The sequence below is a fragment of the Trachypithecus francoisi genome, unplaced genomic scaffold (assembly GCF_009764315.1).
Source record: "Trachypithecus francoisi isolate TF-2019V2 unplaced genomic scaffold, Tfra_2.0 Lachesis_group9, whole genome shotgun sequence".
NCBI classification, from domain to species: Eukaryota; Metazoa; Chordata; class Mammalia; order Primates; family Cercopithecidae; genus Trachypithecus; species Trachypithecus francoisi.
The window spans coordinates 47,071,459-47,093,430 of NW_022681474.1; the positions used below are offsets into that span (position 1 = coordinate 47,071,459).

Genomic DNA, 21,972 nt, shown 5'->3' on the forward strand with positions numbered 1-21,972 from the left:
CCAAGACTTCTGTCTTAAATTACAAATAAAACACATTACTGGAATTCCCTATAACCCTCAAGGACAAGGAATAGTTGAAAGAGCACACCTATCCTTAAAAACCACCATTGACAAAATAAAAAAGGGAGAATGGTACCCTACTAAGGGCACCCCTAGAAATATCCTTAATCACACACTTTTTATTTTGAATTTTTTAAATTTGGACAACCTGAACAGATCAGCAGCCGATCGATTTTGGCATTCTGAGTCCAAAAAACAATTTGCCATGGTTAAGTGGAAAGACCCCTTAGACAACACATGGCATGGTCCAGACCCAGTGTTAATCTGGGGAAGAGGCGTCAGTTTGTGTTTTTTCTCAAACTCATGATGCAGCCAGATGGCTACCAGAGCGACTGGTAAGACAGGTACCTAACAATAACCAATCCAGGGAGTAATTTTCTCCCTGAGAGTACTCTTTTCCTCTATTGCAGAGATGAATTTCAACTACAAGCCCCTCTGGACCATGGTGCTGATTTGCCAAGCACTCCAGGTATATGCCGGCTTTGGTAATCCCCATGAGGCCCGTAAATATATACGACAACGGTACGGTAAGCCCTGTGATTGTTTGGGGGGATATGTGACCTCCCTTCCAAATACGTACATCTCAGCTGTGTCCTGCTCCGCTTACACAGCATACCTGTCTAGTGACTCTCTTAAGTGGAGGTGTGTGTCAACCCCAAGAATATTTAGCGGAGGGGATACCACAACCTGCCCTTGTGACACATTTGAGACTGCTATGCATAGTTCCTGCTACACTACTTATTTAGAATGTACCTCTGGCGGTAAAACATACTATACTGCTATCTTAACAAGATCTAGAACCCCCACTATAGGGGCCAGTAGTGTTCCTACAGTTGTAGGAAATACCAATAACATTATATCAGCTGGCTGTACTGGAATTGTAGGACAGCCTGTCTGCTGGAATATTCACCCCCCCTTCATATCTCTGATGGAGGAGGACCACAAGACAAGGTCCGAGAAATTAGGGTACACAAAAAACTTGAAGAGTTGCAAAGGTCCCTGTACCCGGAAATTCACTACCACCCCTTGGCCTTGCCCAAAGCCCGAGGGAAAGAGAAAGTTGATGCCCAGACCTTTGCCCTCCTCACGGCTACTCATAACCTGCTTAACAATTCCAACTCTAGTCTGGCTAATGACTGCTGGCTGTGTCTGCAATCAGGAGATCCTGTTCCTCTTGCCATACCCAGTAATAACTTAAATTATACATCCAATACCCCTTGCACCATAATTCCTCCCCTTAAAGTACAGCCTTTAGAATTTCCTAGTTCCTCTTGCATCTACTCCCCTCCCCTTAACAACACTTATGACCTTGATGTAGGATTCAATCAATTCAATAATTGTTCCACCATAGTAAATATTTCCCAATCGCTGTGTGCCCCAAACAGTTCAGTTTTTATATGTGGCAATAATAGGGCTTATACCTATTTACCTACTAACTGGACAGGACGCTGTGTCTTAGCCACACTTTTGCCAGACATAGACATTATCCCTGGAGATGAACCTGTACCTATCCCAGCTATAGATCACTTTTTAGGAAGAAACAAAAGGGCAATACAATTTATCCCCTTACTTGCAGGATTAGGCATAACTACTGCCGTAGCAACTGGGGCTACAGGCCTAGGGGTTTCTGTTACTCAATACACCAAATTGTCTCGCCAACTGATCTCAGATATGCAGGCCATTTCAAGTACTATACAAGATTTACAAGATCAGGTAGATTCTCTGGCAGAAGTAGTGCTCCAAAATGGAGAGGCCTAGATTTACTAACTGCAGAACAGGGAGGCATCTGCTTAGCTTTACAGGAGAAGTGCTGTTTCTATGCCAACAAATCCGGGATCGTCAGGGATAAAATCAGGCGTCTACAAGAAGACCTAGAAAAACGACGAAAAGAAATAACCGATAACCCATTTTGGACTGGGTTCCATGGACTCCTTCCCTATCTTATGCCATTCCTGGGCCCCCTGCTTTGCCTATTGCTCTTACTCTCTGTAGGACCTTTGGTCTTCAATAAGCTCATGACATTCATTAAGCAACAAGTCGAGGCTATCCAAGCGAAGCCTATACAGGTCCATTATAATCGCCTAGAACAAGAAGATCGCGGTGGTTCATACTCACACCCATTATGACCACCTTCCCTATGCGCTGAACTGGACAGCCAATGACGGGTAAGAGAGCATCATCTCTCACTAACCTAAGACAGGAGGGCCGTCATAAGCTACTGCCTAATCCCATGACGGGTACCAGTGATGAGATGCATTACTCCAACCTAAGACAGGCGCAGTTCCCGAGGGACAATCTTCTAGCCGTAATTATATATAAAAAAGGGGGACCTGTCCGGAGCCATGAGGCCCGGAATTAGCCGACCTCTGTTGCTTGATCTCCGCAAAGCGGAGACAGGACTGGCACATTCCTGGGTTCTTTATTTACAAACCCTTCCCGCGCGCGCCTAAGTTTTCCCGCGTGCGCCAAAACTGTTGCCGCGCGCGCCCCAAAGCTTTTCCCGCGCGCGCCTAAGTTTTTCCCGCGCGTGCCCAAACTGTTCCCGCGCGCGCCCAAACTGTTCCCGCGCGCGCGTAAACATTTTCCCGCCCAGGAAGATATGCAGCCTAGGGCGCAGGCGCGATCCCGCGCCCAGGAAAAGTACAAACCCACGGTGCATGCGCGATTGTAATTTGAGAAGACCCGGCCCCCCGTCACCGCCCTGGCCCAACCTCTTCCTCTGCCAGCCTATATAAGGCATGACCCTGCATTCAATAAACGAGACTTGATCAGGCTACTTGTCTTGTCTCCATTTCTTGTGTTTTCTTGTCTCCTCCATTCCCACTCCCCCTTCCAGGGCCCGTTCGACTGTCCTGCAGGTCGGGACAATATAATGGCACATAATTGGAAGAATTATGGTCAAAGCCATGATGTTTATATTTGAGTCTATATACTTCACTGTGGTATTATACAACCTCCCAAATAGGCTTCTGGTAGCTACAGTAATTGAGGAAGGCTAAACTGCTCTGACAGACAGCACCCAAAATGTATAGTGATTAAGAACACATAAGATCTTTTTTTTTTCATGGAATCAAGGTGAGGTTCAAGGAAGGGTGGGAGATATAGCCTAGATGGGCACCTGGAAGGAGGGGACAGCTAGTAGTCCCTAGTACAGCAACACCTGAGAGTCCATATTTTCCCAAATGAGAATGAAAATCGAGTCCCACTAATTTATTAAAAAGTGAAAATCAAACCTCTAAAGGGACCGCAACCTCTAAAGGGAATACAGTGCAGTGCATATCACATAGGTTGATTATTAAATATCGGTTGAATGAAGGAAGAATGCAGCCCTCTCCTCTTATATCTAAATGTATACAGAATCATACATCATTTCCAGGTTTGCTCCATTTTTGTTTATAATTTCTAAACTAGTAATATGTTAATATGTATAATCAGACAATGTGTACATGGTCTTAACAAGTACAAATTCGGTATATTCATACATCGTGATTCCCATAAGTGACATATTAAGCTAGTTAAAATAATATCCAGATGCCCCCTTTTTAAAATTTTATATGCCCAGAGGATAAAAACAGTTTGTGAGGGTTATCTGTTTCTTCATTAAGAAGTATATTATGTGGCAAAATGTAACAATTTGATTTAAATGGTACAATGTTACATAAATTAAGCACACAATATGTAGTGGTTTTTTTCTGTGCAATGGCCTTTCTCTTTAAATAGCTCTTAGTTTGCTGTAATAAAGGAATATTATGATTTCACAGGCACTGCCTAAGAAAGAAATTTAATTAACATGAGTAATTTTGAAATTCATTTAAAATCTTGCAGTGAGATATTTTATGGACAGTGAAGGTAGTAAATTATTGATTGGCTAATCAAATTCTCAATTACTGACTAACTGATGAGTTGTCATCTCTTCAGTAACAGATATCCTCTGGGTGCAATGGCTAAGACTGACTCCCTCAACATCCATCACACTCCCTTACAAACTAGGGATTTCTTAAAACTCTGCCATTCATTTCTAGTCACAAGATCTCTGAAGTTATGAATTTAAAATTATGAAATCTTAAATCTTATAAGTTTCTGTTCACAGTCACACCCACCTTAGGTCAGGTCCCCTTTTGTGGGTGTCTAACATGTCTGGTGTTCAACAGGACACCATCAACAACTGCAAAGACTCAGACTCATCATCAACACAGTGGCTGCCTTTCTATGTCAGTCCCAACCACATGCATAAGAGAATGAGAGAACTCCTGCTGAGTCAGTTCCAATCAAAGCTAGAACTGGTATTAAATAAAATCTCAGCCTGATAATCTATTGCTAACGCCATCCCCCTTCTATATGGTGGGTAAACTCTGGTATTAGCTGCTGTTTTTATGACCATCGTCCAGGGGGTCTAGAATTACAAACTTTTTACCTTGTGATTGATTGGACATATTTTTTAAGATGAAGAAAACCAAGGCTTGAAAAAACAAAACAAAAACAAAAGAGCAACAATTCAAGTTCATGTTTTATAAAACTAAATCATCATAATTATGGTCTTTTAACGGTCCCAATGCATGTTCATCCAAGTTCCAGATTTATTGACTTAACAAGTATTTATTTATCACATGACATTTTGGATGACATCTGTCTTTACAGAGTTTTATACAGGGCATTAAGAAAAGTAAATACTATCACAAGAAGAGAAAACCAAACACCGCATGTTCTCACTCATAGGTGGGAACTGAACAATGAGATCACTTGGACTCGGGAGGGGGAACATCACACACTGGGGCCTATCATGGGGAGGGGGGAGGAGGGAGGGATTACATTGGGGAGTTATACATGATATAAACGTTATGCACATGTACCCTAGAACTTAAAGTATAATAAAAAAAAAAAATAATAAATAAATAAATAAATAAATAAATAAATAAAAAACACAAAAAACAATGGCAACAAAAGCCAAAATAGGCAAATGGGATCTAATTAAACTGAAGAGCTTCTGCACAGCAAAAGAATCTATCAGCAGAGTGAACAGTCAACCTACAGAATGGGAGAAAATTTTTGCAATCTACCCATCTGACAAAGGGCTAATATCCAGAATCTACAAAGAACTTAAACAAATTTACAAGAAAAAACAAACAACCCCACCAAAAAGTGGGCAAAGAATATGAACAGACACTTTTCAAAAGAAGACATTTATGCAGCCAACAGACATATGAAAAAAGGCTCATCATCACTGGTCATCAGAGAAATGCAAATCAAAACCATAATGAGATACCATCTCACACTAGTTAAAATGGTGATCACTGAAAAGTCAGGAAACAACAGATGCTGGAGAGGATGTGGAGAAATAGGAATGCTTTTACACTGTTGGTGGGAGTGTAAATTAATTCAACCATTGTGGAAGACAGTGTGGCGATTCCTCAAGGATCTAGAACTAGAAATACCATTTGACCCAGCAATCCTATTACTGGGTATATACCCAAAGGATTATAAATCATGCCCATATAAAGACACATGCACATGCATATTTATTATGGCATATTCACAATAGCAAAGACTTGGAACCAACCCAAATGTCCATCAATAATAGATTGGATTAAGAAAATGTGGCACATATATACAATGGAATACTTTGCAGCCATAAAAAGGATGAGTTCATGTCCTTTGCAGGGACATGGATGAAGATGGAAACTATCATTCTCAGCAAAATATCACAAGGACAGAAAACCAACACTACATGTTCTCACTCATAAGTGTGAGTTGATCAATGAGAACACATGGACACAGGGAGGGGAGCATCACACACTGGGGCCTGTTGAGGGGTGGGGCCTGGGGGAGGGATAGTGTTAGGAGAAATACCTAATGTAAATGACGAGTTGATGGGTGCAGCAAACCAACATGGCACATATATACCTATGTAACAAACCTGCACTTTGTGCACATGTACCCTAGAACTTAAAGTATAATAATAAAAAAATTAATATTTTATTCTCATAAAAAAAAAAAAAAAAAAAAAAAAGAAAAGTAAATAGACAACTTTAAGAAAAGGGGATAAATCTTTTGGTAGAAGGATTGAGGAAGATAGAGACAAAAAAAAGAGGCAATAGGATGAGGTTCAAGATGGCCTTAAAGATGTTTTTCTCATAAATGTGACACTTCAAATGAGGACTGAAGAAAAAGAACGCTGGGGAGAATTTTCTAGGTCAGGATTTCTAAAGTTTACATGCCAATCAAGTTTGTGACTTTTATCAAATTTATCTTCATTCAATATTATTATTTACTGACTAGTTATTTTTGATCAAATGATTTTTTAAATTAAAATTATTCTGAAAGACAATTTTATGTCATTTCCATAAGAAGAAAATCAAAACCATGTATTGTGAGCAGAAGGAATTTTGTGATAATAAGTATGTTAACACAAACATGTAATTAAATCTTAGTTAATTACTGCCATCTGCAGATGGCTGTGAGTCTAAGACCTCCTCTTGCACACTAAAAGAAAATATTAGTAATCATAGTGTTAAGCAAACAAATTCACTTAATATGAAAGTGAGACTTTCTCGCTGATGTAATCTGGCTGATTAGAAGATGAACCTTTCTAACATTGTGAGAGGATTTTCAAAGCTCTCTCTGAGCATCAGTCTAACATTGCTAACATTGTTCTTATACCACTTGTGGTACAGGTCTCAAATCTATGGAGACTCACATGGATGAGGCATAGAAGAGAACAGCAATTAGGATCCAGAGGCAAGAAAGAAGAGTTGATAACCTAGGAATTGTTATTATTATTATTATTATTGAGAAGGGGTCTTGCTCTGCCACCCAGGCTGGAGTGCAGTGGCACAACCTCAGCTCACTGCAACCTCCACCTCCCGGGTTCAAGCGATTATCCTGCCTCAGTCTCCTGAGTAGCTGGGATTACAGGTGTGTGCCACCACACCCAGCTAATTTTTATTTTTTTTTAGTAGAAACGGGGTTTCAGCATGTTGTTCAGTCTTCTCTCGAACTCCTGACCTTGTGATCCACCTGCCTTGACCTCCTAAAATGCTGGAATTACAGGCATGAGCCACCGCTCCCAGCCCTAGGAATTATTTATGTATAAGTTAAATATTATTTTAGGGGAACAAAATTGAAACCAACTTCGCAAAAATTATAGCTGAGGAAATAATGACAGTGAAAGAAGTCAGACCTAATGGACTCCATCTTGCTTCTAACATTCAAGCTGTCCTTGTTCATTCCTGGGCATAGGCAGAACTAAATTTGGGCAGGAATTCAGTTCATCGTTGGACTCTGAAAAAAATTGACAATAGTCCTTTCCTGAAAAGATCCCCTGTTGCCTGGGGTCCAGTCTGCCTTTGCAGGACTAACACATTAGCTACAAGTTTAGAAATTAAGGTTTAGGGGTCAGGCAGCCTCTGGCTCCAGGTGTCTGAATCTCCCCAAATTGCTCCTGGGGATAACATCACTATTGTAAAGCCTAAGATCAGTGCTTAAGAGATTTTGCAGACTCTGCACTGGATGGATCAGCTGACACCACCCAGATCAGTTATCTGGCTCAACCTGCTCTGCCATCCTGCCCAGAACAGAAAACAGCAAGAAAACCTCGCTTCAACCCAGTAAGATTCCATCTTCAACCTGACCAATCAGCACACCCCACTTCCCAAGCCCCTACCTGCCAAATTATCCTTAAAAACTATCCCCAAATGCTCCCGGAGACTAAGTCGAATAATAATAAAACTCCAGTCTCCCACACTGCCAGCTCTGCGTGAATTACTCATTCTCCATTGCAATTTCCATCTTGATAAATCGTCTCTCTCCAGGCAGTGGGCAAGGTGAACGCCTTGAGTGGTTACAAATTTTTAGAATTGGAGATAGCAATGTAAAAAGTGATCTGATCATGCAGAACTTTCAAAGCTATATTCAGATGCTCCTTGAGGGTTAGTGGTGCAGAGAGCAGCACACTTCTGGTTGAGAAGATGACCTGGTGTGAAATAATGAGCATTTTTCCAGTGCTTCCTAATGTACCAATCATCACTATCCCTGCTTTGGTCATGCCACAGGCCTTTGATTAATGAGTATAACTTTTGTAATTCATTTATCATCTGATGGATGCTCAAAGTATGCAGAATTAATATATTTTAAGCTTGTTTTTAGCAAAGAAGCATTATTAAGCATCAAATCATTGAAAAATGAAGGCTCTTATTTAAATCCAAATTAGGAATATCAATAGGAAGACATATCCTTTTCAAGGTCAAAATGCTTGTAGTAGTTACTCCTAACTTGATTAAGAATGAGTTTTTCAAGTATAGAATTTAAAAGGAAAAAGTTGAGATCTGAGAATAATTCTCTTGAGAATATGGAATAGTTATGATATAGATATATTTAAGCATCTTGAGGAAAATACTGATATTTTATCCTTCTTTAAGCTATGAATTTCTTTCTAGCATAAAACTGAAAGCTCTGGACTTCATTGAAGACAATTCTGCTACATTGTATCTTGTGAATAGTTGTGTTCTAACTGTAGGTTTTTGGTACCAAAGAGACTGGCCAGCTTCAATTTGTTACCATAAGCAGATGAATATTATGGGGCATACAAGTTAGCCTCATAAGCCCTACTAAGTGAAAAACAAGACTCAATACATAGAAACTATTTATTGAGTGAGCTTTGTCACAGGTATGTGTTATAGCCCTAAATTCAAAAGTGATCATCTATTTGTAGGAGCAGTGGACAGTTCTCAAACCTGTGGAAGAGGTTTGTAACAAAAATCAGAAAGCATAGTTTAATCTAAAAAGCCTTATGTTCCCTTATTATAATATGTGTGCAAATACATATTTGTGTAATAATAATCATACTTTCAAAAATATGTATTGTATACTTACTTTATGTCAAGTATTAAACAAAGCTGTCTAGTTGTGTTAGCAAATCTAATTCTACAAATAATCTATATCAATAATTTTCAAACTCTTTTTGACCACAGCTTACACTGTATATGTATATGCTATTAAGGAGACGCAAGGGGGGTGGAGCAAGATGGCCAAACAGGAACAGCTTCAGTCTCCAGCTCCCAGTGTGAGCGACACAGAAGACAGGTGATTTCTGCATTTTCAACTGAGGTACTGAGTTCATCTCACTAGGGAGTGCCGGACAATTGGTGCTGGTCAGCTGCTGCAGCCCGAACAGTGAGAGCTGAAACAGGGCGAGGGGAAGCGCAGGGGGAAGGGAATCCCTTTTCCTAGCCAGGGGAACTGAGACACACAACACCTAGAAAATCGGGTAACTCCTACCCCAATACTGCGCTGTACCAAGGGTCTTAGCAAACGGGCACACCAGGAGATTATATCTCACACCAGGCCAGGAGGGTCCCACGCCTGCCCACGGAGCCTCCCTCATTGCTAGCACAGCAGTCTGCCATCTAACTGCAAGGCAGCAGCAAGGCTGGGGGAGGGGCTCCCGCCATTGCTGAGACTTAAGTAGGTAAACAAAGCCGCTGGGAAGCTGGAACTGGGTGAAGCTCACAGCAGCTCAAGGACCCCTGCCTGTCTCTGTAGACTCCACCTCTGGGGACAGGGCACAGCTAATCAACAACAACAAAACCAACAACAACAACAAAGCAGCAGAAACCTCTGCAGATGCAAATGAGTCTGTCTGACAGCTTTGAAGAGAGCAGTGGATCTCCCAACACAGGTTGAGATCTGAAAAAAGACAGACTGCCTGCTCAACTGGGTCCCTGACTCCTGAGTAGCCTAACTGGGAGACATCCCCCACTAGAGGCAGATCGACAACCCACACCTCACACAGTGGAGTACACCCCTGAGAGGAAGCTTCCAAAGCAAGAATCAGACAGGTACACTCGCTGTTCAGCAATATTCTATCTTCTGCAGCCTCTGCTGCTGATACCCAGGCAAACATGGTCTGGAGTGGGCCTCAAGCAATCTCCAACAGACCTACAGCTGAGGGTCCTGACTGTTAGAAGGAAAACTAACAAACAGGAAGGACACCCACACCAAAACCCCATCAGTACGTCACCATCATCAAAGACCAGAAGCAGATAAAACCACAAAGATGGGGAAAAAGCAGGACAGAAAAGCTGGAAATTCAAAAACTAAGAGTGCATCTCCCCCTGCAAAGGAATGCAGCTCATCACCAGCAATGGAACAAAGCTGGAGGGAGAATGACTTTGTCGAGATGAGACAAGAAGGCTTCAGTCCATCAAACTTCTCAGAGCTAAAGGAGGAATTACGTAACCAGCGCAAAGAAACTAAAAATCTTGAAAAAAGAGTGGAAGAATTGATAACGAGAATAATTAATACAGAGAAGGCCATAAACGAACTGACAGAGATGAAAACCATGACACGAGAAATACGTGACAAATGCACAAGCTTCGGTAACCGACTCAATCAACTGGAAGAAAGAGTATCAGTGATTGAGGATCAAATGAATGAAATGAAGCAAGAAGAGAAATCTAAAGAAAAAAGAAGAAAAAGAAATGAATAAAGCCTGCAAGAAGTATGCGATTATGTAAAAAGACCAAATCTACATCTGATTGGGGTGCCTGAAAGTGAGGGGGAAAATGGAACCAAGTTGGAAAACACTCTTCAGGATATCATCCAGGAGAACTTCACCAAATTAGTAGGGCAGGCCAACATTCACATTCAGGAAATACAGAGAATGCCACAAAGATACTCCTCGAGAAGAGCAACTCCAAGACACATAATTGCCAGATTCACCAAAGTTGAAGTGGAGGAAAAAATCTTAAGGGCAGCCAGAGAGAAAGATCGGGTTACCCACAAAGGAAAGTCCATCAGACTAACAGCAGATCTCTCGGCAGAAACTCTCCAAGCCAGAAGAGAGTGGGGTCCAATATTCAACAATCTGAAAGAAAAAAATTTTAAACCCAGAATTTCATATCCAGCCAAACTAAGTTTCATAAGTGAAGGAGAAATAAAATCCTTTACAGATAAGCAAATGCTTAGAGATTTTGTCACCACCAGGCCTGCCTTACAAGAGACCCTGAAGGAAGCCCTAAACATGGAAAGGAACAACCGGTACCAGCCATTGCAAAAACATGCCAAAATGTAAAGACCATCGAGGCTAGGAAGAAACTGCATCAACTAACGAGCAAAATAACCAGTTAATATCATAATGGCAGGATCAAGTTCACACATAACAATATTCACCTAAATGTAAATGGACTAAATGTTCCAATTAAAAGACACAGACTGGCAAACTGGATAAAGAGTCAAGACCCATCAGTCTGCTGTATTCAGGAGTCTCATCTCACATGCAGAGACATACATAGGCTCAAAATAAAGGGATGGAGGAAGATCTACCAAGCAAATGGAGAACAAAAAAAAGCAGGGGTTGTAATCCTAGTCTCTGATAAAACAGACTTTAAACCATCAAAGATCAAAAGAGACAAAGAAGGCCATTACATAAAGGTAAAGGGATCAATTCAACAGGAAGAGCTAACTATCCTAAATATATATGCACCCAATACAGGAGCACCCAGATTCATAAAGCAAGTCCTTAGAGACTTACAAAGAGACTTAGACTCCCATACAATAATAATGGGAGACTTCAACACCCCACTGCCAACATTAGACAGATCAACGAGACAGAAAGTTAACAAGGATATCCAGGAATTGAACTCATCTCTGCAGCAAGCAGACCTAATAGACATCTACAGAACTCTCCACCCCAACTCAACAGAATACACATTCTTCTCAGCACCACATCACACTTATTCCAAAATTGACCACATAATTGGAAGTAAAGCACCACTCAGCAAATGTACAAGAACAGAAACTATAACAAACTGTCTCTCAAACCACAGTGCAATCAAACTAGAACTCAGGACTAAGAAACTCAATCAAAACCACTCAACTACATGGAAACTGAATAACCTGCTCCTGAATGACTACTGGGTAAATAACGAAATGAAGGCAGAAATAAAGATTTTCTTTGAAACCAATGAGAACAAAGATACAACATGCCAGAATATCTAGGACACATTTAAAGCACTGTGTAGAGGGAAATTTATAGCACTAAATGCCCACAAGAGAAAGCAGAAAAGATCTAAAATTGACACTCTAACATCACAATAAAAGAACTAGAGAAGCAAGAGCAAGCACATTCAAAAGCTAGCAGAAGGGAAGAAATAACTAAGATCAGAGCAGAACTGAAGGAGATAAAGACACAAAAAGCCTTCCAGAAAATCAATGAACCCAGGAGTTGGTTTTATGAAAAGATAAACAAAATTGATAGACCACTCGCAAGACTAATAAAGAAGAAAAGAGAGAGGAATCAAATAGATGCAATAAAAAATGATAAAGGGGATATCACCACCGACCCCACAGAAATACAAACTACCATCAGAGAATACTATAAACTCCTCTATGCAAATAAACTAGAAAATCTAGAAGAAATGGATAATTTCCTGAACACTTACACTCTCCCAAGACTAAACCAGGAAGAAGTTGAATCCCTGAATAGACCAATAGCAGGCTCTGAAATTGAGGCAATAATTAGTAGCCTACCAACCAAAAAAAGTCCAGGACCAGATGGATTCACAGCTGAATTCTACCAGAGGCACAAAGAGGAGCTGGTACTATTCCTTCTGAAACTATTCCAATCAATAGAAAAAGAGGGAATCCTCCCTAACTCATTTTATGAGGCCAACATCATCTTGATACCAAAGCCTGGCAGAGACACAACAAAAAAAGAGAATTTTAGACCAATATTCCTGATGAACATCGATGCAAAAATCCTCAATAAAATACTGGCAAACCAAATCCAGCAGCACATCAAAAAGCTTCTCCCCCATGATCAAGTGGGCTTCATCCCTGGGACGCAAGGCTGTTTCAACATACGCAAATCAATAAATGTAATCCAGCATATAAACAGAACCAAAGACAAGAACCACATGATTATCTCAATAGATACAGAAGAGGCCTTTGACAAAATTCAACAGCCCTTCATGCTAAAAACGCTCAATAAATTCGGTATTGATGGAACGTACCTCAAAATAATAAGAGCTATTTATGACAAACCCACAGCCAGTAGCATACTGAACAGGCAAAAACTGGAAAAATTCCCTTTGAAAACTGGCACAAGACAGGGATGCCCTCTCTCACCACTCCTATTCAACATAGTGTTGGAAGTTCTGGCTAGGACAATCAGGCAAGAGAAAGAAATAAAGGGTATTCAGTTAGGAAAAGTAGAAGTCAAATTATCCCTGTTTGCAGATGACATGATTGTATATTTAGAAAACCCCATCGTCTCAGCCCAAAATCTCCTTAAGCTGATAAGCAACTTCAGCAAAGTCTCAGGATACAAAATTAATGTGCAAAAATCACAAGCATTCTTATACACCAGTAACAGACAAACAGAGAGCCAAATCATGAATGAACTTCCAATGACAATTGTTTCAAAGAGAATAAAATACCTAGCAATCCACCTTACAAGGGATGTCAAGGACCTCTTCAAGGAGAACTACAAACCACTGCTCAGTGAAATAAAAGAGGACACAAACAAATGGAAGAGCATATCATACTCATGGATAGGAAGAATCAATATAGTGAAAATGGCCATACTGCCCAAGGTAATTTATAGATTCAATGCCATCCCCATCAAGCTACCAATGACATTCTTCACAGAATTGGAAAAAACTGCTTTAAAGTTCATATGGAACCAAAAAAGAGCCCGCATTGCCAAGATAATCCTAAGGCAAAAGAACAAAGCTGGAGGCATCATGCTACCTGGCTTCAAACTATACTACAAGGCTACAGTAACCAAAACAGCATGGTACTGGTACCAAAACAGAGATATAGACCAATGGAACAGAACAGAGTCCTCAGAAATAATACCACACATCTACAGCCATCTGATCTTTGACAAACCTGAGAGAAACAAGAAATGGGGAAAGGATTCCCTATTTAATAAATGGTGCTGGGAAAATTGGCTAGCCATAAGTAGAAAGCTGAAACTGGATCCTTTCCTTACTCCTTATACGAAAATTAATTCAAGATGGATTAGAGACTTAAATGTTAGACCTAATACCATAAAAATCCTAGAAGAAAATCTAGGTAGTACCATTCAGGACATAGGCATGGGCAAGGACTTCATATCTAAAACACCAAAAGCAGCGGCAACAAAAGCCAAAATTGACAAATGGGATCTAATTAAACTAAAGAGCTTCTGCACAGCAAAAGAAACTACCATCAGAGTGAACAGGCAACCTACAGAATGGGAGATAATTTTTGCAATCTACTCATCTGACAAAGGGCTGATATCCAGAATCTACAAAGAACTCAAACAAATGTACAAGAAAAAAACAAACAACCCCATCAAAAAGTGGGCAAAAGATTTGAACAGACATTTCTCAAAAGAAGACATTCATACAACCAACAGACACATGAAAAAATGCTCACCATCACTCACCATCAGAGAAATGCAAATCAAAACCACAATGAGATACCATCTCACACCAGTTAGAATGGCAATCATTAAAAAGTCAGGAAACAACAGGTGTTGGAGAGGATGTGGAGAAATAGGAACACTTTTACACTGTTGGTGGGATTGTAAACTAATTCAACCATTATGGAAAACAGTATGGCAATTCCTCAAGGATCTAGAACTAGATGTACCATATGACCCCGCCATCCCACTACTGGGTATATACCCAAAGGATTATAAATCATGCTGCTATAAAGGCACATGCACACGTGTGTTTATTGCGGCACTATTCACAATAGCAAAGACTTGGAATCAACCCAAATGTCCATCTGTGACAGACTGGATTAAGAAAATGTGGCACATATACACCATGGAATACTATGCAGCCATAAAAAAGGATGAGTTTGCATCCTTTGTAGGGACATGGATGCAGCTGGAAACCATCATTCTTAGCAAACTATCACAAGAACAGAAAACCAAACACCGCATGTTCTCACTCATAGGTGGGAACTGAACAATGAGATCACTTGGACTCCGGAATGGGAACATCACACACCGGGGCCTATCAAGGGGAGGGGGGAGGGTGGAGGGATTGCGTTGGGAGTTATATCTGATATAAATGACAAATTGATGGGTGCTGACGAGTTGATGGGTGCAGCACACCAACATGGCACAAGTATACATATGTAACAAACCTGCACGTTATGCACATGTACCCTAGAACTTAAAGTATAATAATAAAAAAAATTAAATATAAAAAAAAAGAAAAGAAAATGTGGCACATATACACCATGGAATACTATGCAGGCATAAAAAAGGATGAGTTTGCATCCTTTGTAGGGACATGGATGCAGCTGGAAACCATCCTTCTCAGCAAACTATCGCAAGAGCAGAAAATCAAACACCACATGTTCTCACTCATAGGTTGGAACTGAACAATGAGATCACTTGGACTCAGGAAGGGGAACATCACACACCGGGGCCTATCATGGGAAGGGGGTGGGGAGGGATTGCATTGGGGCTCATACCTGATGTAAATAACGAGTTGATGGGTGCTGACGAGTTGATGGGTGCAACACACCAACATTACACAAGTATACATATGTAACAAACCTGCACATTATGCACATGTACCCTAGAACTTAAAGTATAATAATAATAATAATTAAAAAAAGAAAAGGAGACACACACACACACACATACAAACACACACACACACACACGTCTGTTCTATTGTGGTTGACCAAAGGTTGATCTTGACCCTCTGAATTTATTATACAAACCACTCAAAGACTAGGAAACACAGATGGAAAATCATTACTTTAGGTAGTAAATACTGACATTTAAGAGTTAGACGTTATATTAGGGTTCTCCAGAGGGACAGAACTAATAGGATATATGTATACATGAAACGGAGTTTATTAGGTAGTTGCTCACGGAGATAGGTTGTCTGAAAGCTGGTGAAAAAAGAAGCCAGGAGGAGCACAGTAAGAGTCTGAAAGCCTGAAAACCAGGGAAGCTGACAGTGCAGCCTTCAGTCTGTGGCCAAAGGCCTGGAAGACCCCAGCAAACCACTGGTGTAAGTCCAAGAGTCCAAAAGCCGAAGAACGTGGAGTCTGATGTCTAAGGGCAGGAGGAGCAGAAGGAAGCATACAGCACAGAGAGAAAGAAGGAAGCCAGAAGACCCAGCCAGCAGTTATTCCACCCTTTTCCTCGTGTTTTGTCTTTGCCGTTCTGGCAGCCAATTGGATAGTGCCCACTCACATTGAGGGTGGGTGTGCCTCTCCCAGTCCATTGACTCAAATGTCATTCTCTTCTGGCAACACCTTCACAGCCATACCCAGAAACAATACTTTACCAGCCATTGAGTCATCCTTTAATCCAATCAAGTTGACACCTAATATAATATTAACAATCACAGGCATCTACCTGCTTGATTTTCCAAGTAATCAGTTAGTGATTTGAAATATGTGTATATTTGTGTGTGTTTCTTGAGTGCTTAGGAAATAATATATGTGTTGTGTATGTGTGTCCATGTTTCTGTGCATATACCATACTATGTTAATTGTTGTTATTTTAAGCTCAACTAGTTTAATCAGCAATTGCTAGGAAGACAACTGGCTACATTTTTGGCAAAAGAAAAGTTATTAAACAATTTCACACCTTACTGTGAAATGCCAATTAAAATAACAATGGGATAATTTTTTTTTTTACTATCACTCAGCCTCTGCTGGAGTAAATTTAAATGTGTATAAACTATCTGCAGGCAAAATTGATAATGTATACCAAAAGTCTAACAATATGTATAAACAACAAACCAAAAATTCAATTACTAGAAATTTATCCTAAGGAAATAATTAAGCATATGGTCAAACTTTTAGCATAATTAACTTCAAGGCTGTTTGTTTCATAGTTGTTTGTAGTGGTGAAAAATTTGAAACAATCAAAATTTTCAACAATTAAGAATTAGAAGTAGCAGTAAGCATCTGTACAATGGAAGGTTATTATGCCACTAAAACATCATGTAAGAGATGATTATATACTGACAGAGAAATATGTTTACAATTTTAATACAAAAATAAAGATAATATAAATAGGTATTTGGTGAAAAGAAATAGGCTATTGTATTTCTCATCAGAATTGGGGGTTGAAATTTGGCCAAACAGAAGGGGAGGGATTGCTAATTCTATGAAAAGGTGCTATTGGATCAAGAGATGTGAGGAACCCAGATATGCCAGGTAAAAAGTATATAATGGGGAGAAGGAATGGAGGTGAGGGAGTTGGAGAAGAAAGATGGGCTTGGAGAAGAAAGATGGGAGGGGACAATGGAGAGACAACATTTAAAATGTCATTTATTGTATTTTGCTCTCTAATGTCCCTACAGACCTCAAGAAAAGCTACAGGGAGAAAGACATTCTTTGCCAAAGCTTTATGAGACACATTGCTCTTTATTTGACTAAATCTCTGGGCATAGCCTGATTCAAGAGGTGCGTGCCAGGCCTCTGAGCCCAAGCCTGCATGTATGCATCCAGTTGGCCTGAGACAACTGAAGAAACACAAAAGAAGTGAAAATAGCTGGTTCCTGCCTTACCTGATGACATTACCTTGTGACATTCCTTCTCCTGGACAATAAGTCTCCAGAGCTACCCACCAAGCACCTTGTGACCCCCACTCCTGCCCTCAAGTGAACAACCCCCTTTAACTGGAATCTTTGAATAAGTACTCAACTCATATAAAACTGCCCCACCCCATCTCCCTTTGCTGACTCTCTTTTTGGACTCAGCCCACTTGAACCCAAGTGAAATAAACAGCTTTGCTGTTCACACAAAGCCTGTTGGTGGTCTCCTCACATGGACACATGTGACATTTGGTGCTGAAGACCTGGGACAGGAGGACTCCTTCAGTAGACTAGTCCCCTGTCCTCACCCTCACTCTGTGAGAATATCCACCTATGACCTCGGATCCTCAGACCAACCAGCCCAAGGAACATCTCACCAATTTTAAACTGGGTAAGTGGTCTTTTCACTCTCTTCTCCAACCTCTCTCACTATTCCTCCCCACTTCAATCTCTCCCTTCCTTAATTTCAGTTCCTTTCCCTTTCTGGTAGAGACAGAGGAGACACGTTTTATCTAAAAACTTAAAACTCTGGCACCAGTCACAGACTTGGGAAGACAGTCATCCCTTGGTGTCTAAATCACTGCGGGGACACCTGCCTGATTCTTCACCCACATTTCAGAGGTGTCTCATCACCATGGAGATGCTTGTCTTGATCCTTCACCTTGGTGGCAAGTACCACCTCCCTTTGGTGGCAAGTACCATCTCCCCTGGGTGGCAAGTACCACCCTCCATGCCTCTACCATCTGTTTCCTCTGGGCTTGCCTCCTTCACTATGGGCAACCTTCCACCCTCCATTCCCCCTTCTCCCTTAGCCTGTGTTCTTAAAAACGAAAAACCCCTTCGATTAACACATGACCTAAAATCTGAACATCTTATTTTCTTCTGCAATGCTGATAGGCCCCAATACAAACTCAACAATGGTTCTAAATGGCCCAAAAAACGACACTTTCGATTTCTCCATCCTACAAGATCTAGATCATTTTGTCAGAAAATGGGCAAATGAACTGAAGTGCCTGACATCCAGGCATTCTTTTACACCTCAGTCCCTCCCTAGTCTCTGCTATGAATGCAACTTGTCCCAAATCTTTTTCCTTTCTCTCCTGTCTGTTCCTTCAGTCTCCATCCCAAGCTCTGAGTCCTTTGAATCCTCCTTTTCTACGAATGTATCTGACCTCTCCCCTCCTCCCCAGGCTGCTCCTCGCCAAGCCAAGGCAGGTCCCAATTCTTCCTCAGCCTCTGCTCCCCCACCCTATAATCCTTCTATCACCTCCCCTCCTCATACCTGGTCCAGCTTACAGTTTTGTTCCATGACTAGCCCTCTCCCACATGCCCAACAATTTCCTCTTAGAGAGGTGGCTGGAGCTGAAGGCATAGTCAAGGTTAACGCTCCTTTTTCTTTAGCTGACCTCTCCAAAATCAGTTAGCGTTTAGGCTCTTTTTCATCAAATGTAAAAATCCAGCCCAGTTCGTGGCCCATTTGGCAACAACCCTTAGACACCTTACAGTCCTAGACACAGAGGGTTCAGAAAGCCATCTTATTCTTAGTATGCATTTTATTACCCAATCTGCTCCCAACATTAAATAAAGCTCTAAAATTAGATTCTGGCCCTCAAACCCCACAACAGGACTTAATTAACCTCACCTTCAAGGTGTACAATAATAGAGAAGAGGCAGCCAAGTGGCAACATATTTCTGAGTTGCAATTACTTGCCTCCACTGTAAGAGAAACCATAGCCACATCTCCAGCATGCAAGAACTTCAAATCGCCTAAACTGCAGTGGCCAGGCCTTCCTCCAGGATCTCCCCCCACAGGATCTTGCTTCAAGTGCTGGAAATCTGGCCACTGGGCCAAGGAATGCCCACAGCCCAGGATTCCTCCTAAGCCATGTCCCATCTGTGCAGGACCCCACTGGAAATTGGACTGTCCAACTCATCTGGCAGCCACTCACAGAGTCCCTGGAAGTGTGGCCCAAGGCTCTCTGACTCCTTCCCAGATCTTCTTGGCTTAGTGGCTGATGACTGACACTACCCGATCACCCTGGAAGCCTTCAGAACCATCACAGATGCTTTGGGTAACTCTTGCAGTGGAGGGTAAGTCCACCCCCTTCTTAATCAATATGGAGGCTATACCCTCCACATTACCTTCCTTTCAAGGGCCTGTTTCTCTTGCCTCCATAACTTTTGTGGGTATTTACGACCAGACTTCAAAACTTCCTAAAACTACCCAACTTTGGTGCCAACTTGGACAATATTATTTTATGCACCCCTTTTTATTTTATTTTACTTTTTAATTATACTTTAAGTTCTAGGGTACATGTGCATAATGTGCAGGTTTGTTACATATGTATACTTGTGCCATCTTGGTGTGCTACACCCATCAACTCGTCAGCACCCATCAATTCATCATTTATATCAGATATAACTCCCAATGCAATCCCTCCACCCGCCCCCCTCCCCATGATAGGCCCCAGTGTGTGATGTTCCCCTTCCCGAGTCCAAGTGATCTCATTGTTCAGTTCCCACCTATGAGTGAGAACATGCGGTGTTTGGTTTTCTCTTCTTGTGATAGTTTGCTAAGAATGATGGTTTCCAGCTGCATCCATGTCCCTACAAAGGATGCAAACTCATCCTTTTTTATGGCTGCATAGTATTCCATGGTGTATATGTGCCACATTTTCTTAATCCAGTCTGTCACAGATGGACATTTGGGTTGATTCCAAGTCTTTGCTATTGTGAATAGTGCCGCAATAAACACACGTGTGCATGTGCCTTTATAGCAGCATGATTTATAATCCTTTGGGTATATACCCAGTAGTGGGATGGCTGGGTCATATGGTACATCTAGTTCTAGATCCTTGAGGAATTGCCATACTGTTTTCTATAATGGTTGAATTAGTTTACAATCCCACCAACAGTGTAAAAGTGTTCCTATTTCTCCACATCCTCTCCAACACCTGTTGTTTCCTGACTTTTTAATGATTGCCATTCTAACTGGTGTGAGATGGTATCTCATTGTGGTTTTGATTTGCATTTCTCTGATGGTGAGTGATGGTGAGCATTTTTTCATGTGTCTGTTGGCTGTATGAATGTCTTCTTTTGAGAAATGTCTGTTCAAATCTTTTGCCCACTTTTTGATGGGGTTGTTTGTTTTTTTCTTGTATATTTGTTTGAGTTCTTTGTAGATTCTGGATAATAGCCCTTTGTCAGATGAGTAGATTGCAAAAATTATCTCCCATTCTGTAGGTTGCCTGTTCACTCTGATGGTAGTTTCTTTTGCTGTATGCACTCCTTTTTAGTTATACCCACCTGCCCAGTTCCCTTATTGGGTCGAGACAATTTAACAAAAGTATCCGCTACCCTGACTGTTACTGGACTACAGTCACATCTCTTTGTCACTCTTCTCCCCAACCCAAAGCCTCCTTTGTGTCTTCCTCTTGTGTCCCCCAAATTTATCCCACAAGTATGGGACACCTCTACTTCCTCCCTGGCAACCGATCATATGCCCATTACTATCCCATTAAAACCTAATCACACTTACCCTGCTCAATGCCTGTATCCCATCCCACAATAGGCTTGAAGGGGACTAAAGCCTGTTATCTCTCACCTGCTACAGCATGGGCTTCTAAAACTTATAAACTCTCCTTACAGTTCCCCCATTTACCTGTCCAAAAACCGGGCAAGTCTTACAGGTTAGTTCAGGATCTGCGCCTTATCAACCAAATTGTTTTGCCTATCCACCCTGTGGTGTCCAATCTGTACACTCTTTTGTCCTTAATACCTTCCTCCACAACTCACTATTCTGTTCTTGATTTTAAAGATGCTTTTTTCATTATTCCTTTGCACCCCTCATCCCAGCCTCTCTTTACTTTTACCTGAACTGACCCTGACACCCTTCAGTTGCAGCAGCTTACCTGAGCTGTACTGCTGCAAGGCTCCAGGGACAATCCTCATTACTTTAGCCAAGCTCTTTCTCATGATTTACTTTCTTTCTATCCATCTGTTTCTCACCTTATTCAATATTTTGAGGACCTTCTACTTTATAGCCCCTCCTACAAATCTTCCCAACAGGACACCCGCCTGCTCCTCCAACATCTATTCTCAAAGGGATATTGCATATCCCCCTCCAAAGACCAAATTTCTTCCTCATCTGTAACCTATCTCAGCATAATTCTTCATAAAAATGTATGTGCTCTCCCTGCTGATCATGTCCAGCTAATCTCCCAAACCCCAGCCACTTCTACATAGCAACAACTCCTTTCCTTCCTAGGCATAGTTAGGTACTTTTGCCTTTGGATACCTAGTTTGGCCATCCTGACTAAACCATTATATAAACTCACAAAAGGAAACCTAG

At 41.1% G+C, this 21,972-nt stretch overlaps 1 long non-coding RNA gene across 1 annotated transcript; it reads left to right on the plus strand.

Annotated features, from left to right (window-relative positions):
- Positions 1-455: 455 nt before the first annotated feature.
- LOC117082512 lies at positions 456-14,575 on the plus strand. Its single transcript, XR_004436637.1, has 4 exons — positions 456-587; positions 3,743-3,744; positions 6,949-6,956; positions 14,566-14,575. It is a non-coding gene; the product is annotated as an uncharacterized LOC117082512 (long non-coding RNA).
- The last annotated feature ends 7,397 nt before the right edge of the window (positions 14,576-21,972 follow it).